Raw genomic sequence first — 19,484 nt, forward strand, 5'->3', positions numbered from 1 at the left:
CATGGGAGGACGTGAAAGCATCCTCACCCTAACACGCCCTCCGGAATCCCTCCCGGCACTCCATACAACACTGTGCCTCTTTGAGCAGGCCTCTGGCCTCAAGATCAACCATAGTAAGTCCTGGGCCCTCAACCTTACCATCCCGAGGGAAGAGACCCCCCAGGAGAAACTTGTGCCGTACTGATGGGCTTCTCAGTGCATTCGCTACCTCAGCGTCAGGTGACTCCCTCAATAGACACATGGACGCAAATAAATTGGCGGGAATGTCGAAGGTCGGTCCTTGAGGACTTGCGGAGTTGGAAGCCCCTGGTGTTGTCGTGGCTGGGCAGGCTTAATGCCATCAAGATGTCGATCCTCCCCAAAATGTTATACCTGTTTCAATGCCTCCCCACGCCCATTCCGTTACGTTGTATACGAGGCCTCCAGCGCGACCTCACAAACTTTATCTGGGGCGGGAAAAGACCCTGGTTCTCACAGAAGCTCCTGATAACATCGCGAGACAGGGGGGGACTGGCATGCCCCAACCTAGTGGACTATTATTGGGCCTCGCACCTCCGGTTTGTGGTGGAATGGGGGGTGACAGAGAGTGAGAAGGGATAGCTGCACATGGACCGGGTAGTGGTGGGGCGCACCATTTGGGACCTTGCATGGCATCATTGTGCAGCTCGCCCTAAGAGTGCCTATATTGCAGTACCCACAAGAACGGTCCTAGACGTATGGGATAAAGTAGCTGTGCGCAGGGGCCTCACAACATTTCCCTCACCGCATACCCCGATAGAGGGGAATCAGTCCTTCCCACCGGCACATCGCACGCGTGCCTTTGCCAAATGGACGCAAGGGGACTGCAGGGTGATTACTGACCTGTTCGAGGAGGGTATGCTTAAGTCCTTTGCGCAATGTAGGGAAGGGTTCCGTGTCCCGTCGGCGGCGGGGCTGCAATACGCTCAGCTGAAGCACTGGGTGTCTGGGGAGGAAATGCATCAGGCGGCTACACGCGCCTTCACCCCCTTTGAGCGCCTGGCCCGCTATCCTGTTAAATCAAAGGGGCTTATCTCCCAGATTTATCAGATTTTGCAGCACCCAAAGACGCCAACCTCCCACCCCTATCAAGGCAGAAGGCAAGCGGTATCGGACATGGACATTACTCCCGCACAGTGGTGTAGGCTATGGCGGGACATCCCCAAAGTATATCGTAGCATCCTGCAGCGGGAAAACGCCTACAAACTCATGACCCAATGGTATTACACGCCCCAACGTCTCCACAAGATGTTTCCAACATCCACTCCTTTGTGTTGGAGGTGCTGGTCTGCATCAGGGGATTTTATTCATATTTGGTGGACATGCCCGTCGCTGACTCTCTTCTGGAAAGAGGTCCTTAGCCACATCAGGGGGGTGCTGGGGTTCTCTCTGCCTGAGGTCACAAGCACAATCCTACTAGGTATTAAACCTGCTAGCCTAAAGGCGCCCACCCGGAGCGATTGGATCTTGACGCTCCAAATGCTAGGAGCGGCCAAGCAGCTTATAGCCCTGTATTGGAAAAAAACTGAAGCTCCTCCAATCGCAGCCTGGTTTGTGCGTTTATGGCATGTTGTCACAATGAAGCTCTTCACAGCGCAGCTGCAGGCACGCGACACATGCTTTAAGGCGATTTGGCAACCTTTAATTAAAGACCTCTGTACTGTTGAACATGCGCGCCATATGCCCGTCAAACTCAGGACGCTGCGCCTGTTTGAAGATGCCATTGTCCCCCCTGACCCGAGCAGATTGCTTCCATAGCTGCCCCCCTACATTACGACCCCATCACCACTGACACTGGGTCGGACTTATTGCCCTTCCGTCCCCTCCCATGCGCACAGTATTCCTACTCTCGCTGCGCTGTCCCTCTCTTTCTCTCTTTACTCATTTCCTCTTGTCTCCTTTTTCTTTCTCCTCTTCGCTCCTCTTTGGGTTCCTGGGCCCTATTGGGCCGATTGTTGAGTTTGGACTGGTTGCCTGTTTGTCACGAAGTTAGACTTTAGGGGTCTCACCCCCCCACAGGATCAGATGGCACCACATTCTGCAATATAGAACGTGGCCGGCCCCTTGAGGGTTGTAGGCGCAACGCGGTGTACATTCTAGCTCTATACATAGCTTCCTATTGATGTTAATGTGCTGTTCAGTCACGCGGCCGGCCCTGGATAGGGTTGTAGGCTTAACACTGTGTATCAAATAGTCCTGTGGTATATGTTTTTGACAGAAAACAAAAAAGATTTGAAACAAAACCAAAGTAAAAGGTCTACCCCATTAGTGCATTAAGGATATGGAAACACTTTCTCAATATACATCCAAGCCCCCAGCGACAGGAAACACCTGCATGATGAATTTGACACTACACGACTCTTGCTGTCTTTTGCACTATTTAAACAGCGCATATACACATGTATACATATATATTCTTAATTCAGTAATCTGGAAACAATGTGTTAACATTTATTAAAGATATACGTTTTACAGAGATCAAGACCAAACTATTCCACCCAGTGTGAATAATATTGTGCATTTTTCACTTAATAGAACTTAAAAATATAGCTACTTACTTTAGTAGGACTATTGTTTATGTTTTTCATACTTTTACAGATATCCGCAAGAGGAAAGATACATATTGCAAAGTCTATTCAACAATGCCACAGGATTGATGGTCATCTAATGGCACTTCCTGGGATGGCATTTCTTTTGACGTCACAATCTAGGAAAAGTTGAGGGGTTGGGGGTACATTCACTTTCGGCCCGAAGCCCGAAAAGTCTTAGAATTGTCCGTCTTTAATAGTGCTTCACCCTACACCCATAAGGACGTCCACAACCGCGAGTTAGGCTCAAGGTTCCAAATATGTAAAGATAAAATTGCAGTTATATTCATCGTTATATTACAGTTCCACCTTAAAACAAATCCTCTTATGTGGAAGCTAACTAATTTATAACCAAAATTTGTACAATATTAAAAGGCGTAATGCCGCTACCTTGCAAGGAAAATCCATGCAAGTTTTTTTTTAAACTTATTTTGTTAACTAGCCAGTTGCTGGACGTTACAGCACGGCCTGGCCTTTAAGTCGCAGCGTCCGACGCTGCACTCTAGCATTATCTAGTAGCGGACTCCTACCAAGCACCTTCTGACCACCAGCCTCGTTCAAGTGAATGCAAAGACACTCCTTTCTTCTGACCAAGGAGCTATCATGTGATACTGGGACACACATACGAGTAAACGGCGCATGCGCAAACCACGGTGTTTACGCACTGATCACGTGAGCAGCAGAAGTCGTCCTCTTCACCGGGTTGCTTCCTGTAGTGGGAGGTGATTGTTGCTTGCTATTTGGTCCGCCGTGGGTGATGGGGCTGGTGTAGGATTGTTTGCACAGTTATAGAGAGTACGCGGATAGCAATGAATTTATACGTAAACAGATTAACTGCCCCTGCCCAGGATTTATGTTTTGCTCCCGCTTTTGATTTCTTATTGACATTTTAGTGTCGATAAACCAGCTGAAACATACTAATCAGCGTCTTTGGAAGTTGCTGTATTCATCTCCGAATTGTATTTAAGGTGTATTTGACCAGAGTAAACCAAATCTGAAGTGAGGATGCTTTGTCGCCGAAGATAATAGGTAACACTACTTTTTTTCTAAGTGTTTTGGGGAGATGATCGGGATATAATGTTATTGTGCATGTCATGCTGTGCCGCAAGAATATTAGTCTGCTTGTGTGCCCCACAAAGCTTTTATCTAACTTGTTTTTATTGTATGATTCTAGCATTTGTATAGCGCATACTACCCTTTAGTGGGGTGATGAAGGGCTTAGCCAAACCGATCGGAAGCAACACTGTGTGTGCTGTATGGCTGGGAAGGTGTTTTTAGCCTTTATGTCAAATGTTTTCATGTCATGAACGATGTCCGCCGAGGATGCAGCGTCTGGCGGGGTGAGGTGTATGTGAGGGAAAGACGTGCTACTGATGTTGATTTTGCGCCTGCACTGTGGTAGTATCGTAGCACAGTTAGTGATTGTTACTTTGAACAACTTCTACCCAGTGGTATTTTTTTATTCACAGTTAGAAGGATAAAAGGTGGAGTCTGACCCAGCAAAGGTTTGAATCTGTAACGTTCAGGGTATAAGTTATGCACCTCAGTGTATAGCATGTTAAAGTTTGATGTATGTTACAAGAGCACAGTGTTACTGTGTCCCATTTGGGAGCACTGGTTGATGTAGTGTTACGTTGAACTGAAGTGTGTGCAGCAGAGGGCACGTGATTAGGCATGGTAAGTGAGCAGAAGGGAATGTCGGTGAGATCTTGGATTATCATGATAGGTGTGTGCAGCGAACCCAGTCCTGCTATTCATTACACCCTGTTAGTATTTTTATATGGCCTGTACACATTTGAGACTGTTCTCCATGAAGTTGTAATTTTTTAGTATGCACGTAGTGAATGAAGTGCATTTATAACTGCACTCTTGTATGCAATGTTGGTATGTATTTATTTGAAGACTGCAATTATATTTTATAAACCAATTTAGTATGGATGTCCCACTTGTATGGCTAGTTTGCTTTTAATGCTCTTCCATGTTGTTATATTTGTAAACCAATTTTGTCTTCTGTTCTGCTTTCTACTGTGGTTTAAATGCTCTTGCATGCCCTTGGTATATAACAATTTAACTATTACATTTCTAATTTTAACTCTGCTCTTTATTCCAAATTTGATGTACTATTTATCTTTGCAGCTCTATCTGCTTTTCTGTCTACCATTACAAAACTGTCTGTCTAGCTGTGTATTTTAGCAAGTCCATCTATCCACCTCTCTCTATTTTTCTATTTATTTAAAAAGTTTTCTATAGCGCGAACATGACCACCGGGGGTATCGGAGCGATTTACAGTATATAAGTTAAGGAAGGATACCAGGGGTAAAAAGCAGAGCAACTAAACACAGTAAAAACAATCTTAACAGCCTTATAAAGCACACAACCCTAGGGAGCATTGGAAGCAAAGAGTCCAGACAAAAGTTTCTTTATCCATAACGTTTTTACCTCCTTGAGAAAGGAATTATAGGGATAAAGTCTCTGTTGCGAACATGGTCACAGGCGGTATCAGAGCGCTTTACTGTTTATCAATTGCAAGCAGAATTCGGCAGAGGTAATAAAAGACCGACTGAACCACAAGACAGTCTTCGTATATAGGGTTATCTATGTAACCCTTTCTATGTATGCAACCCTATCTATCTATGAAACGCCATGTATATATGCAATGCTGGTATCTATCTATCTAGCTATGCAACACTGTGTATCTATCTAGCTATGGAACATTATGTCTCTAGCTATGCAACATCATGTGTCTAGCTGTGCAACACTATGTATTTAGCTATGCAACACCATGTATATAGCTATACCACCCTCTTTAGCTAATTGCCTTTGCAAACATCTCGAGCTACCTGCCTTTGCAAGCCTCTCTAGATATTTATCTTTGCTAGCCTCTCTAGCTATTTGTCTTTGCTAGCCTCTCTAGCTATTTGTCTTTGCTAGCACCTATCAACACTAATCGAATCTCTCAACTGCCCCTCCCAACAAACCCTTGCATAGTTGTCTTTGTGAAGGCGGACAACCAGCTCAAGGATCTCAGAAGGACGACCCAGCTCCTGCAGGACACACCACAACTAACACCTGGGGATGAGGTCGAAAGCTGATTTCAAATCAATGAATGCTATGTAGAGGCGTAATTGTTCATTGGTCACAGTTTTCCAGGCCAGTAGGGAAAAACGGAAGACCTGACCGATGGAGCTGATCTTTCTTCTAAACCCCGTTTGGAAGGAGGATAAGATATTTTTCTCCTCCCTCGAGATTGTGATTTTCGTGAGTAGTACACGGGAAAAGACCTTCTGAGCACCATCGATCAGGCTAATGGGCCTGTAGTTGGATGCTTGAGACATATCACCCTTTTTGAAAACTGGGATCACCTTGGTGCCCTTCCATGAGGGCGGTATGGGCGCCCCTACAGCAATACCATTGGCCAAGGCACAGATGTATTTAGACCAGATGGGGATGTCATTTAGAAAGACGTCGCTTGGGATGCCATCAGGCCCTGGAGCTTTGTTACTAACAATAGATTTTATACTAAGTGTAATTTCAGCTAAAGAAAACAGCCTAGGGGTCTAGTAACTGTTATAATTGATAGTAGGAACTTCGGTAGCCGTGTCCCCTGTGGTATAGTGTGGTATAGTGATCATACCAGGTGACGATGGAAATGTTGTTGGTGGGTGGCCTTTGTCTTTCTGTCTCCCCCTCACAACTAAAAGCCAAAACTGTTGGGAATATTTCCTCTGGCAAGCTTTACTAATGTGAAGCCGTCAATCCTCATCCCAATCCCTTTTGGCTTTGTCCAGGACTGCTTTATAGTTTTTTCTTGTCTCTGTTAATTCTGTCAGATCATTTCCTGTGATAGCAATAGCCAGTTTGGATCTTAAGTTCCTACACTCCTGGTTGAACCATGAGAACCGTGGTCTGGTGAAATTGGGGCCGTTGGGGCATACTAAAGTAAGACGCCAACTGGCTGAAAAAATGTGTATGGCATGCCGTGATCTTAGTAAACCCATCCTGCTGTTTAAACAGACAATGTAACTTACTAGAGCTATCTAAAAGGTTAGACTTCATGTCTTCAAGTTTCGCTACTCGGTCCAATTTGATTCGCCTATTGTCGTTCGAAGGACAAACCTCCCTAGTTATAAGAGGCATACTTGAAACGCTAGAGTTTTTTTCTTAAAGTGATGAGATGGTAAGCTCAAGGGGGTTGTGGTCCCTATCAGTAGTTGTTCCAAACCATGTCCGTCACACCTGGCCATAGTTTAACATCTAATAAAATATATTCAATGTGGTTCATATTTATAGTTCTATTATATGAATTCGCCCCCATTTTGTCTAACTTGGTATGTCCGTTTGCGGCCCTGAGCCCATATTTGAGGAGTGGGGCATGAAGCTGTTGCGCTGTACATGTCCATCTTTTAATAGGTAATAGATCAAGAGTTGGGACGTGCCATAACTCGTCGAGCTTGCCACTATCATTTATGTCGTCTGCGTCGAGGGGTTCATAGGTAACATTAAAGTCTCCTGCTATTATTAATGGTGCTAGGGACTCCCTTCCCTCAAGACAGTCTTCTAACACTTGGAGAGTGGATGACCTACAACCAGCCTTGGAGCCTCAGGCAAAGACATTAAAGAGGTCTAGCCCTATGCTGTTCCTGCCCCTAATGTGAATAACTAAAATATCTGGGCTGCTAGTCTTGAGCTCACGTATGGTACAGTGGAGCTCAATTTTGACCCAGATCAGCAGCCCCCCCAAGCAGGCCGTCCTTCTTCTCTTTTAGTGACTGCTGGGTGACAGAACGTCACATACCCAGGGATAAAAACTGGAATGGTAGACCAGGTTTCCTGCAAAATGCATATATCATGTTGCTCTATATATTGGACCCAGTGGGGGAGTGCCACCTTAGGCCTAACTCTGGCTACATTTCATGATAATATACTAAGCTTTGGTGTCAAGCCTCTTGTGGCCAGGCATAGAGAGTGGTTCTCATTCATAGCGCACCTTAATTGCTGACCTACAATAGTATCACACAGTGATAAAGACCCCATTTCTAGGGTACCAGTGGTGGACTGTGATCTATCTAAGGGCCCTTCGCTATTGAATTTTGGATTTGGTGGTGTGTAGTCAATATGAGGCCTAGGTTTGTGATGGGGTCACGGAGTCGAGCAGGTCCCAGATCCCGTGTTTGTGGAGGGAGCATGTGTTGAGCAGGATGCAGTTGGGGCGGCCAGGTCCGGTGGTTGTCAATCATGCGATGGGCAGGGCTGGTGTGCAGTGGCAAGCAAAGGTGCAGCTGAAGTTACGGCAGGAAAAAGGGCCTTGGGTGTCCATCGGTGATGTCTGGTGGCAGGGGGTGTGGTGTCCACTTTTGAGGGCATAGAGGATGCTGGCATTGTAGTGGTAGATTGTCCGAGAACCAGGGCCTGTGGCGCTAGGCACAGTCCAGGACCAGACAGGCTTGCCTTTGGCTCCCCAATGGCGCATCCGCTATAAGTAGTGTGAGGAGGAGGGCTGGACAGCTGGGCGGTGGAAAAGCGGAGAGCGATGCTGAAGGGAGCCGCGGGGGACGAACAGCAGCAGGGACACAGAGGGAAAAGGCACAAAAAGAGGCAAGAGGGGAAAAAGGTCAAACAAAGCTGAGAAAAGCAAAGAAAATTTAAAAGGGGGGAAAACTAGATCGCAGAGCAGCAGAAGAGCAGAGAAACTCTAACACTGGACCACCAGGAATGAGGCACAGGTGGGAGCCTGCGGGTGGAGGAGGGCCTTGAACCACTGACCAGAGGGTCAGCAGCAGCTATGAGGGCAGCATCTACCAGGCGGAGCTGAGCTGGAAAGGGAGCAGTCCACTGATACGAACAGTGGATCGCACCTTCACCGCGCATCAGCCTCCATAAATAGTCCCAAACCATAAACCTGTTTTGGGATTTACAAACAAACGCTAATTGGTATTATCTTTGGTTTGTGTTTAAATGTAACGGAAAGCATTGTGAAACGCTGATGTACTTTGACTGAGTGTGCCCTGGGTTCCTGCCAAACAGGTACCCAGGGCCTAGGCTCTTTCCCTAAAGCTGCATTGAAAACAAAACCCAATTGGCACTCTTTGGCTACAGGTCAGTCTCTTGTAAATGGTACCACCGGTACCAAGGGCACTGTGACCAGGAAAGGCCTCTAAGGGCTGCAGACCCTTATTGTGCCACCCTTAGAGCCCCCCTACCATTATACACACACACACACACTGCCTTTGCAGGCTGTATGTTTTGGTGCAGAACAAAGTGAAGAGTTGACATGGTACACATCCCTGTGTCCATCCTATCTTAAGTGAACAGAGCACTTAACCTCCGTGCACTGTTGCTGGTGTGGTTCTAGCTTTTGAACAACACAAAGAATTTAAACCATTTCACACCATAATACACTAATCACAAAATTCCACTTATGATTATCATGTATTTTCCGTTTTTTTCAATAACAATTATTTCAAAAACATTCCTATTTGTAAACAAAAGTGCAATGTATATACAAGTTTAAAGAATACAAAATCTTGTTGACATCCTAGAAGATCCTTCTTTTTGCCCGATGCATTTCGAGCTCTGAGCGCTCTTCCTGAGGGGCCTGAAAGCTGAACTAGTGTATACATTACTAAAAATTCTTTAGTCAATGTTCAGGACATTTTTAAACTTCACTATGTGCAGGGCTTTTTTTATGAAAGAAATATAAGAGAAAACGCAAAAGGAAAACGTGTACAAAGTACCCCTCTCCACACCAAAAGTGTTTGCATCCAAAATCAATTTCACTCCTCTTATACTCGCTTGCCGTGATTAGTATTCTTCAAATAACCTAAATGCAAAAAACGAATTCAATGAACTATTCCAAAAACTCTACTGTGAAATCTCTGTAAAGACCAGCCCACAAAGCTGTCTTACCTCCTTATAAGTCCGACTGAGACTCGGTATTTGTAGTTTAAAAAAAAACCTCGTGTTCGTTCTGCCACCTGAAGGGTAAGGAATAATGTACACTCAGCTCAATACCGCCAAACGCTAAAACACGCTACTATGCTGTTTTCAAAAAGAGCTCACTTCGCTCTAAATTCCCCTCAATTGCCATCTCCGCTTACCTCCACTTCAAAAAATCAAATTCCCGCTTTTCGTCTCGATCGGTACTCGGCAAACAACCGCAGTTGTGGCCGCTCTGAACTATCCTTCTCCTCTCTTTATTTAAAAACAAACGATGGACCAGTCTCTTCATTACTAGCGGGCGCCATCATGGAATGGGGCCATATCGTGATGCAAACTTACATTACACCAAACCGAATAAACTGCTTAATCCTCTATAAGTGATGTGAAAAGACATAAATTTACAGGAAGAAATAAAGAAAAAGAAAAGAGAAAAAAATAATATAAATCTGCCCTTGAGTGAACTGAATTCACAACTTTAAATGAACGATTGAAGAACAATGATAAGGCAATATTATATAAATATACAAGTCTCTAGAAGTAAGCATCATTCCTGCAGAATCACAGAGTTCCATAAATTACCTTTATAAAAAACAAATCAGATCAACTTTTTCATTGAGCCCTTTTGGCTCTTGTGTTTCTAATCTCCTGATGCAATAAATCTCTCTTTGGAGGAGGGACCTGGTTAGATCAACCCCCTCATAAGGTCTGACTTTTTCCAGTATTGAAAACCTGATCTGGGATATGTTGTGTTGATTTTCCGACCAGTGTTTCGCCAAATTACTTTTCATGTTTAAGTTTCTAATGGTACTTTTATGTTCTGAAATTCTTGTTTTCAGTTTCTTTTCTGTTTTCCCTACATATATTTTCCCACATGGGCATTTTATGTAGTAGATCACGTTATTGGAGTTACAATCTCCATCATAATGTAATGCAATTTCCTTTCCAGTATGAGGGTGATGTAAAATCCTTCCTTCTATTACATTTGAACAATGCACACAATTGTACAATTTTTTCATTCCTTTATAAGTGATTTCTACTTCTCTTTTGGGTGTCATTAGCAGTTCTTTCAAATTCTTTGATCTCGTAAATGCAAAAATCGGTTTTGAGTGAAGATCCCTTTGAAATCTGGTTCATTCTGCAGTAGTTCCCAGTGTCTATTCACAATATTCTTAATTTTGTGTGATGCTGTGGAGAATTTTGAAACAAAAACATGTCTGTCAATGGTTTTCTTGGGTTTTTGTTTAAGAAGATTTTCTCTGCTGCAGTTGCGTATTTTCCTGCTTGCTTTTTCCAAGACATCATTAGGATACCCTCTTTCCTTGTATCTTTGTTGTTGAAATTATAGATGTTCTTCAAAATCCTCTTGTTCTGATGAAATTCTCTTAATTCTCATATATTGTTAGACCGGTAAATTATTCTTCAGGTTTTGGGGATGGAAGCTTTGAAATAATAGAGAATTATTCACATCAGTTTCTTTTCTGAAGACTTTGGTCTTAATCTTAGACTCTTGTATGCTGATCATTACATCCAAATATGGTAGTTCCTTTTCACTAATGGTGTGTGTGAACTTAATCTGTTCCATGCATTGGTTGAGTCTTTCAATCTGAGTTTCTAAACTCTCCCTTGGTCCAGACCAAAGTACAAAAATGTCATCTATAAATCTGCGATATAAAATCGCTTGTTGGGTTTCGCCTGCCGAAGGCTGCGCTCTGCGCAGCTTTTCGGCGCAGGTGAAATCCTATGTTGACCATAAGCACTTCGGGAACGTCCCCCGGCTCTCATTGGCTAGCTCCATAAATGGAGGCTAGCCATTGAGTGCCGGATCTGTCCGTCAAGGCCGGACCAGATTCGGGGGCGTTCCCGAGATTTTTTCCCAGGGCGGAGTTACGTTTTTTCCCGTTCCCTCCCCTTTCACTGAAAGTCTGTCCATTCCCGCCCCCTCCGTGTGCCTTTCCGCCCCCCCTCGCTGTCCTGTGCACGTTTCCCGCCATCCGTGTCCTCTCCCGCCCCCTCCCGCCGTCCGTGTCCACTCCCGCCCCCTTCCGCCGTCCGTGTCCTCTCCCGCCCCCTCCCGCCGTCCGTGTCCTCTCCCGCCCCCTCCCGCCGTCTGTGTCCTCTCCCACCCCCTGTGTCCTCGAAGGTGCTTGTTATGAATGGAAGGAATCTCTCTGAGGGAGTGAGTAATTCCAGGAAATTAACCCGCCGCTCACAACTCAGCACATTCCGGAAGCATAACAACAGAGCGTGCATCACGACGAGCCAATTGTATGTTTTGATAAGTAACTACAGTGCACTGAAAATAGAGCGGCAGCGGTAATAACCAATACAAAGTAGTCATGGATTCACTGGAACCAATAAGGGACAGACTCGGTTTTTGTGACGTTCGGTGGGACGGTTTGAGTAGCCGAACTCTTTGATGGGCATTATCCTTTTCCAATGGCAATTCAGCGCTATCTCGGCTGGACCAATGGCAGCGACACTGGGCGTGATCTGCCTTTTGGGTCCGCGCCTGGTGTTTTTTGGTCGGTGAAGCCGTTGCTGCGCTGGAACGTCCACTCCGAACCGAAAACGAGATCCAAACTGCGGCAGTCCGGAGGAGCGGGGTTGCGGTAAGGAGACATGGGGGAGTGATTAATACAGTCCGCCGAGAAGGCCGCGTCCCAGGCCGGGCGCTCGGGCACGAGGTTTCTTGACCCGTGGTACTGGGCAGCGCCGACGGTATTCAAGCAAGACCGGGGCTCGCTTTGCGGCCTAGGTCGGACGAACGATGAGTATAGCGTATACTGAGTATACAGGAAAACTGGTTCTTTTGCTCTAGTGCAGACGCCGGAGGGGGTGTGGTGGTTTTAAAAATCAGAGCCTGTGTGCGGGCCTTCGCGGAGCTGGACCGTCGGGCCTTGGAGCACTCTCGTCATACCTTTCACACCCGAAGTGAAACATTGGATCCCTACCGGTGCACCAGGAGCCCTGCCTCCCTGGAGATTTCACCTTCCTTATTTACAAGTAAGGGGCGTGGGCATAGCGATGGTGGTCGCCACAATTGCATATTATAGATAGTGTCTGTTTATCATGGCAGTATATATATATATGTGTGTGTGTATGGGATCTTAGAGAGGGATACGAACAGGACTAGATATTGTCTAGGCAAAAACCACAAGTGGGAAGGGTCGTGTATAGCGATGATACTGTTGAGATGAGAAGTCGTCCGGAAACATGGCTCGGACCGGAACTGAGGGAGGTTCAGGTAAGACGTGAGGAGGAAATAAAGATGGCACTGGGTGATCTACAACTGAAATGATCTTGGGTGTACGTTTATAGAAACAAACGGTAATTTCACGGCCCTGATTTGGACAAGATCAGAGTTGAAAGTGAGAACTTTTAGAGCTGTGCCTTGAGTTGTGTAAAAACTAGAAGGTCGTGGTGTTTGGTACAACACGAGTTTGATACATATCACTTCTTTATTTAGTCCAAGGCTTTGGGTAGTGCTTGTTATTTAGTACTAATTAAGTCCGTAGGATTGCGAACAGACGTAGCATATTTAAAACGTGCCTAGGTTACTAGGAAGGTATTGTGCGCAGGATACCGGGCGCTTCAACCTCTTTGGTCCTCTAACTGGATAAGGCAGCTCTTGAGGTCAAGGGATTTGGCTGTAGTAAGATAGCGAGAGTGCTCTTTTCGATAATTCAATGTTTGAAGGATCAGGAGGAGATTGTTGCTAGGGATGGTGTCCGACAGAGCGCGGTCTTTGCAAAGGAGCTCATATTTCGAAATGTTTTTGTGAATGTGAAGTATGGCGGAGAAGGTCCTGATCGCTGAGTTAGTATTCTATTTACTGTGGCGATACCTTGCAGTCTTGGTACATGTAGAGAGAAGTACGTTTCTCAACAGAATTTTAATATTTGTTGTACACTCTTCTCCATAGTTGAGACCAATAAAGCAGCTCTACTCAAGCGTTTCGTATAGTAATAACGCTTTGCTCTAAGATGTGCTTCCATAAAACGTATATAAACACTGACATTTTAAACCGTGGACCGGCTTAAGTGGTTTACATTGCTTGAGAATATGCATTGATGTGTATTTTAAACATTTCTTCCCATACTGAGGGAAAAGGGTTTACCTCCTGTTTCTTAGTGGCATTTATTCTTTGATTGGTGCTGTCCAGTAAAGAGATCGTTGCATTTAATTATATAATGCAGGGATGTGAGTCAGCATGTACCCATACAAGCCTTACCATATATCTCCCCAGCTACTTGTGAAGGCATTACTGAAATAAGTAAACTTAATTCCATCAGCCTACTTCGATCTAGGTCTGTAGAACCCAAGCACAGCAAAATGCGAGCAGCACTCTTAAAATATATATTTCGTTAACTTAAGTGAAAGTTAGAGCAGTCAATTACTTACTATTGGTTGCCTTCATCTTTCCTTTATCGTTCGTTTGCACGTGAAAGTTTCTTTGTGTGTTTGTCACTTCGATGGAGCATGGACCTCTAGGCTCACCCATAGGCACCCTGGCACTGAAAACAGATGTTTATTGTTACCCAATTCAATAGTACTCAGTTTATCGACCTAAGAAGGATGAATGGCTGAGTGGGTCCACCGGAATTTGAACCTGTGACCATGAGGTTGTACACAGGTCCCAGCAGTGTTCGCATTAGTCCACTGAGACACCAGACCCAGCTCCATGAAGGTATTCTAGATGCTCAGGGCCCCTTAGCAGGCATATGATGCCATGTTAGCTCCAGTTACTCCCCACCTGCCTCACTTCTACTCGTCGGTCCTGCCTGTACTCTGGACGTTATGCGCAAGCTGTCGCTTCCCTCTTCTTCTCAACATGCGCTATCACTGCACACAGCCTCTCCACACACGGCCTCTCTGCACATGCTGCTCTCCATATAATCTCTCTGCACAGGGCCATGTGTAGAGAGGGCAAGTGAAGATAAGGCATGTGTAAAGAGGGCGTGTTCAGAGGGTGTTTTCCAGAGAGGCACTCCATATTTCTGTGTAAAGTAAAACACATCAACGTTTTACACATAATTCAAAGAAGTTAGAAAAGACCATTTGTCAAAAGCAATACCAAAAGCTCAAACTTTAACAAAGGCGAAACCATTGCATTGTAAATGCTTGTTTTTGCCAAGTGTTATCACTGTAGATGAAATCAGCCTCGAATTTAGCCATGAAGGTATTTGCATAGGCCCGTGCCCCTGCAAATCCCATCGACGTTCCATTCTGTTGAAGGAAAAACTTGGTGTTCCACTTGAAATAACTGTGTGGTATAAACAGAAATGTAAAAGTTCCAAAATAAACACTTTATCTGCTTTGACTGATGGTTGTTGCAACAAAGCCCATTCCACAGCTTCAAGACCGGATTTATGGGGGATAGATGTGTACAATGATTTCACATCTATTGTACACACTAACATCTGGTTTGTAGTTGTAATTTCCTGCAGCTTCATTAGGCAATCATTGGTGTCTTTTATGTAAGAAGGCCATTGTTGTACGAACGGCTAAAGGAATTTATCAATATACTAACCGAGTGGTTCGAAAATGGTTCCACACCCGGTAACTATGGCGCGCATGGGTGGATCTTGCAGGTTCTTGTGAACCTTTGGGAGCATATAGAGACGCGGTCTCCTGGGATACTGGACGAATAAGAATTGTTTTGTGGCTGCTGAAATGTGATTTGATTCATATGCCTGTTCAAAAGCTAGAACCACACCAGCAACAGTGCACGGAGTGCTCTGTTCACTTAAGATAGGATGTTCAAGTAGTGGCACGGTAGGGATAAACGTGCTACCTCCGCATGCACGCTTAGTTTAAAAATTAGTTAAATAAGTTGGAAGGTTAAAAGCTACCGGAATAGAAAACAGAGGAGTGCTTCTCCAAATTCTAAAACACATCCCTGTGTGCCATGCCTACAACCCTCTGCCCTGGCATACGTCAGCCACCCCTCTAGCTGGGTGCACTATACAAATGGTGAAGGTACAGGTGCATGAACCCTGTATCCCTTAAGTGTCTAAGCCAATTGTTAGACATTGTAAGTGCAGTAATGCCATTAAGAGTATATGGAACTGGGAGTTTGTTGTTAACAACTCCACAGCACCATAATGACTTTACTGAAAACTGGGAAGTTTTGTATCAAACTTCTCAGCACATTAAACCCACAATGATGCCAGTGTGGGATTTAATGAAAAATGCACACAGCACGCATCTTCGAGTGCCCCCTGAAAAACGACCTAACACTAGTGTCCAGGCTGAGTGGCTGCTCGACAGCTGCCACAACCAGACATGTTTCTGGACCCCTTTGCCCGGAGCCTAGGCCTGCTCATGAGCAACCACCAAACGGAGGCCCCCTACCCCTCATTGGATAACATTGGGCCTCAGCACTCTGCACCCGGCCGCCCTAGAGCCGCTGAGGGTGCTTTGAGAGTGCATCCTTGACCCTGGGGAAACCCTTGTTCTAACCCTAGAAACTCAACACCAAAGACCGAGTACTTACCTGTCAACAGATAACCTCATTTCTCTCTATAGGAATACATTGAGTGTTTTCTCTTGAAAAATGTTACAAGTGTGGAGTTGACTTGTATGAAAACCTGAAAAACTACAACTGTGCAAAACTGATTTTACTTAACCTTTCTCTAGGAAATGTCTAGGTGTGATATCTAGGCATATCACACTGAGTAGAAAAAGTAACTTTAAAATAAATCTGAAAAGTAATCTCAACACTTACCTGTGTTCCAATCAATTGCATTTGAACTTGCATCAATTGTAAAACACTGCATACGATTTTGCAAAGCATTTATTTCACTTACCTGTACCAGGCTAGGCTAAGTTCCAAAAATAAAATAACCTAATAATATTTTTATACAAACAAAATTGGTCGGAGTTCAGTCTTTTTTTACTGATTGAGTGGGTACAAGAAAGGCTCAACACTACCCTCTGATAAAGCCTTACTGCTCGCCCACACTACCACAAATAGAGAGTAAGGTGCTGTCTACGTTTACCTCTGCTGCCTTTGGGGTACCACTGGACTCTGCACACTATACCTCATTTTGGTATAGTATATACAGAGCAAGCTTCCTACACAGCCTACCTGTCTGAACCTACATAGATCTGCTGTGGAGTACCCTAGGGATCCTCACTCAGCCCACGCTCTTCAACATCTACATGGCCGCTCTCTCCGCCATCGTCAGTAAACACGGACTCGGCATAGTATCCTATGCTGACGACACCCAGCTAATCCTCTCCCTCACCAACAAACCTGACAGCACCAGACACAGCTTCCAGGAAGGTATGGAGATGTCACCGCCAAGATGAGATACATGTGCCTAAAGCTCAAGACAGAAGTGCTCGTCCTCGGATCCACACCCTCAGCATGGGACAATACCTGGTGGCCCTTCACCTCGGTGATCCTCCCACACCCACATACCACCGCACAACCCTGGCATCATAATCGACTCCTCCCTCACCATGAACCGACAGATCAACCCCATAGCCTCCACATGCTTCAACACCCTCTGCATCCTCTGCAAGACTTTCAAATGGATCTCCCCCCCCCCAAAAAAAATCCAGAAGGATAGTCAGCCCCACACTCATAACCAACAGACTACACTACAGAAGCGCCCTCTACATCTGAATAAACAAATCTCTACTCCACAAACTCCAGACTATCCAGGACGCTGCAGCTAGACTTGTCCTCCGCATCCCACGACAACACCACATCACACAACACCTAAGAGAACTCTACTGACTCCCTCTCGAAAAGAGTGACTTTCAAGCTCCTCACTCATGCCTACAAATCCCTCCACAACATTGGACCCAATACCTCAACGAAGAATCTCCTTCCACACACCCAACAGAAGCTTCCAATCTGCCGACCTTGCACTAGCCATAATCCCATGCACCCGCAGAGCCAAAGCGGTAGGATGATCCTTCTCCTACATCGCTGCCAAAATTTAGCAGGATCTCCCTCTCAGAATCAGACAAACCCCCACACTGCAAGCTTTCAGAAAACTCCTCAAGACCTTGCTCTTCAGGTGAGACAAAGCTGCTCAAACCACTCCTGCAGCACCTTGAGACACTCACGGGTGAGTAGTGCGCTTCACAAATCGCTTATTGATTGATTGATTGAACCAATATATAATTAAACCTCGAGAAGGAGTGATGTGGAGATGAGTAGAATGTATGATTGCTTCCTGAAGGGTTATATAGTCGCCATATGTCAAGTTATTATTATTGCAGCAAATTCTCATTTGTTTGAGGGTTGTTCCTCATAAATGTATGTGATTATATTCTGTCAAGATTGACATCCATTGGAAAATTGAAGTCTCCTCCCATTGTTACCCCAAGGCTGTCAGGTAGTTGTTAGTTGTTTATCTAGGTCCTTCCAAAAGTCTTCCATATTGGATGCATAGACCTTAACAACATACAATTCTAGGTCTCTTTTCCTAACCCTGGAATGAGCCACCTACCACGTTGATCGTGTGTATGACATATCCAGGTGATATCAGATTTTCTTGATATTAAGGTGGGAACCTCATTCCTTTTCTGTGGTGCTGGGGAGATACAAATCTCTGCAATCATTGTGCTGTAAAATGTTGCAACTTGGATGGATTTTAAGTATATCTCCTGTAGCAAAATAATGCCTCCCTTCAGCTTGTTACAATAGTCTGCAATTGTTCTGCGTCTAACCGGATGGTTAAGACCTTTTGTATTTAAGGATTATGTTATGTTGTGGATTGAAGTGGGGAGATGAAATGGACATCTAGGGTTGATGTGGGTAAAGAGAGCCCTCATGAGCGTTATATATATATATATATAACGCTCATGAGGGCTCTCTTTACCCACGTCAACCCTAGATGTCCATTTCATATATATATATATCCCGTCCCGACGTTGTCCGGGTATGAATTGCTGCCGGCCAGTAGTATATTATTTTGTAGGATTTCGTTTAGATAGCATTTCTTATCTGTGACAGGCCTGTGAAACGCTCCGATTCACAGTGCACTGCTGATGCACTTAAGAGTGCGCGTTCAGTAGTGTGTGAACTCAAGTTTCCCTACTTTATTTTTCCTTGCAATATTATATAGCGCGAACTCGACAACATGTCATGAGCACAATTTACATTACAGAAGAACACATTCATTTGTAGTAGGCACGGGGAGACAAAGCGATTTGCCTGGAATCACAGGATGTTGAGCTGATGCCGAGTTTCGAACGTAGCTCCCCAGCTCTAAAGTTCGCAATTCTAGAACTTGTGACGGGAGGTGTGTCTAAAAGTGTATGTCGGTGCTGGCCATCAATGAGAGAGACCTGTGCATTTTTCAAATGGGTGGTGAAAAAATATGAGTATGTTGCTGGAGATGTGGGCCGGCGTGCCACCAATGTACTTACCGGGGGAGGGTAAACACCCATTATTCCGCAACTTTCTTTCCGCATACCATCACTCCGCATACTTTCATTACGAAAGTACCATGACTCCGCAATGCCAGTATAACGTGTGGCATTACATTTTATATGCTTTTACCACGCCTACATTTACAACGAAATTCGTTGTAAATGCATGAATGGTAAAAGCATGTTTTTTTTTAAATGTTTGGATAAGGTAAGTATGGGTATAGGGGTATATGTTTTGGGGTACTGAGGTATATGCTTTGGGGTGTTGGGTATTTTAAGGGCTCAGATATAGTTTTGGGTTATGGGGTACAGGGGTAGTTTTAGGGTTTAGGGATAGTTATGGGTTTTGGGGTACAGGGGTATTTTTAGGGTTCAGGGGTAGGTTTGGGTTTTGGGTTATAGGGGTATTTTTAGGGTTCAGGGGTAGGTTTGGGTTTTGGGGTACAGGGGTATTTTAAGGGTTCAGGGCCAGGTTTGGGTTTTGGGGTACAGGGGTATTTTTAGGGTTCAGGGCTAGGTTTGGGGGGTACAGGGGTATTTTAGGGT

General features: G+C 44.9%; 1 protein-coding gene across 2 annotated transcripts in view; it reads left to right on the forward strand.

Moving 5' to 3' along the window:
- The first annotated feature begins 3,297 nt into the window (after nt 1–3,297).
- Nucleotides 3,298–19,484, forward strand: part of ZFYVE16 (zinc finger FYVE-type containing 16) — a 589,878-nt gene continuing 573,691 nt past the window's right edge. Inside the window, exon 1 of one of the 2 annotated variants that reach the window (XM_078675307.1) lies at nt 3,298–3,635. The gene's annotated coding sequence lies outside the window, so the exon portion shown is untranslated. The remainder of the gene's footprint in view (nt 3,636–19,484) is intronic. The other variant, XM_078675306.1, reaches the window with a different exon arrangement.

This window comes from Lissotriton helveticus, chromosome 2_1 (genome assembly GCF_964261635.1).
Source record: "Lissotriton helveticus chromosome 2_1, aLisHel1.1, whole genome shotgun sequence".
Classification (NCBI taxonomy): Eukaryota; Metazoa; Chordata; class Amphibia; order Caudata; family Salamandridae; genus Lissotriton; species Lissotriton helveticus.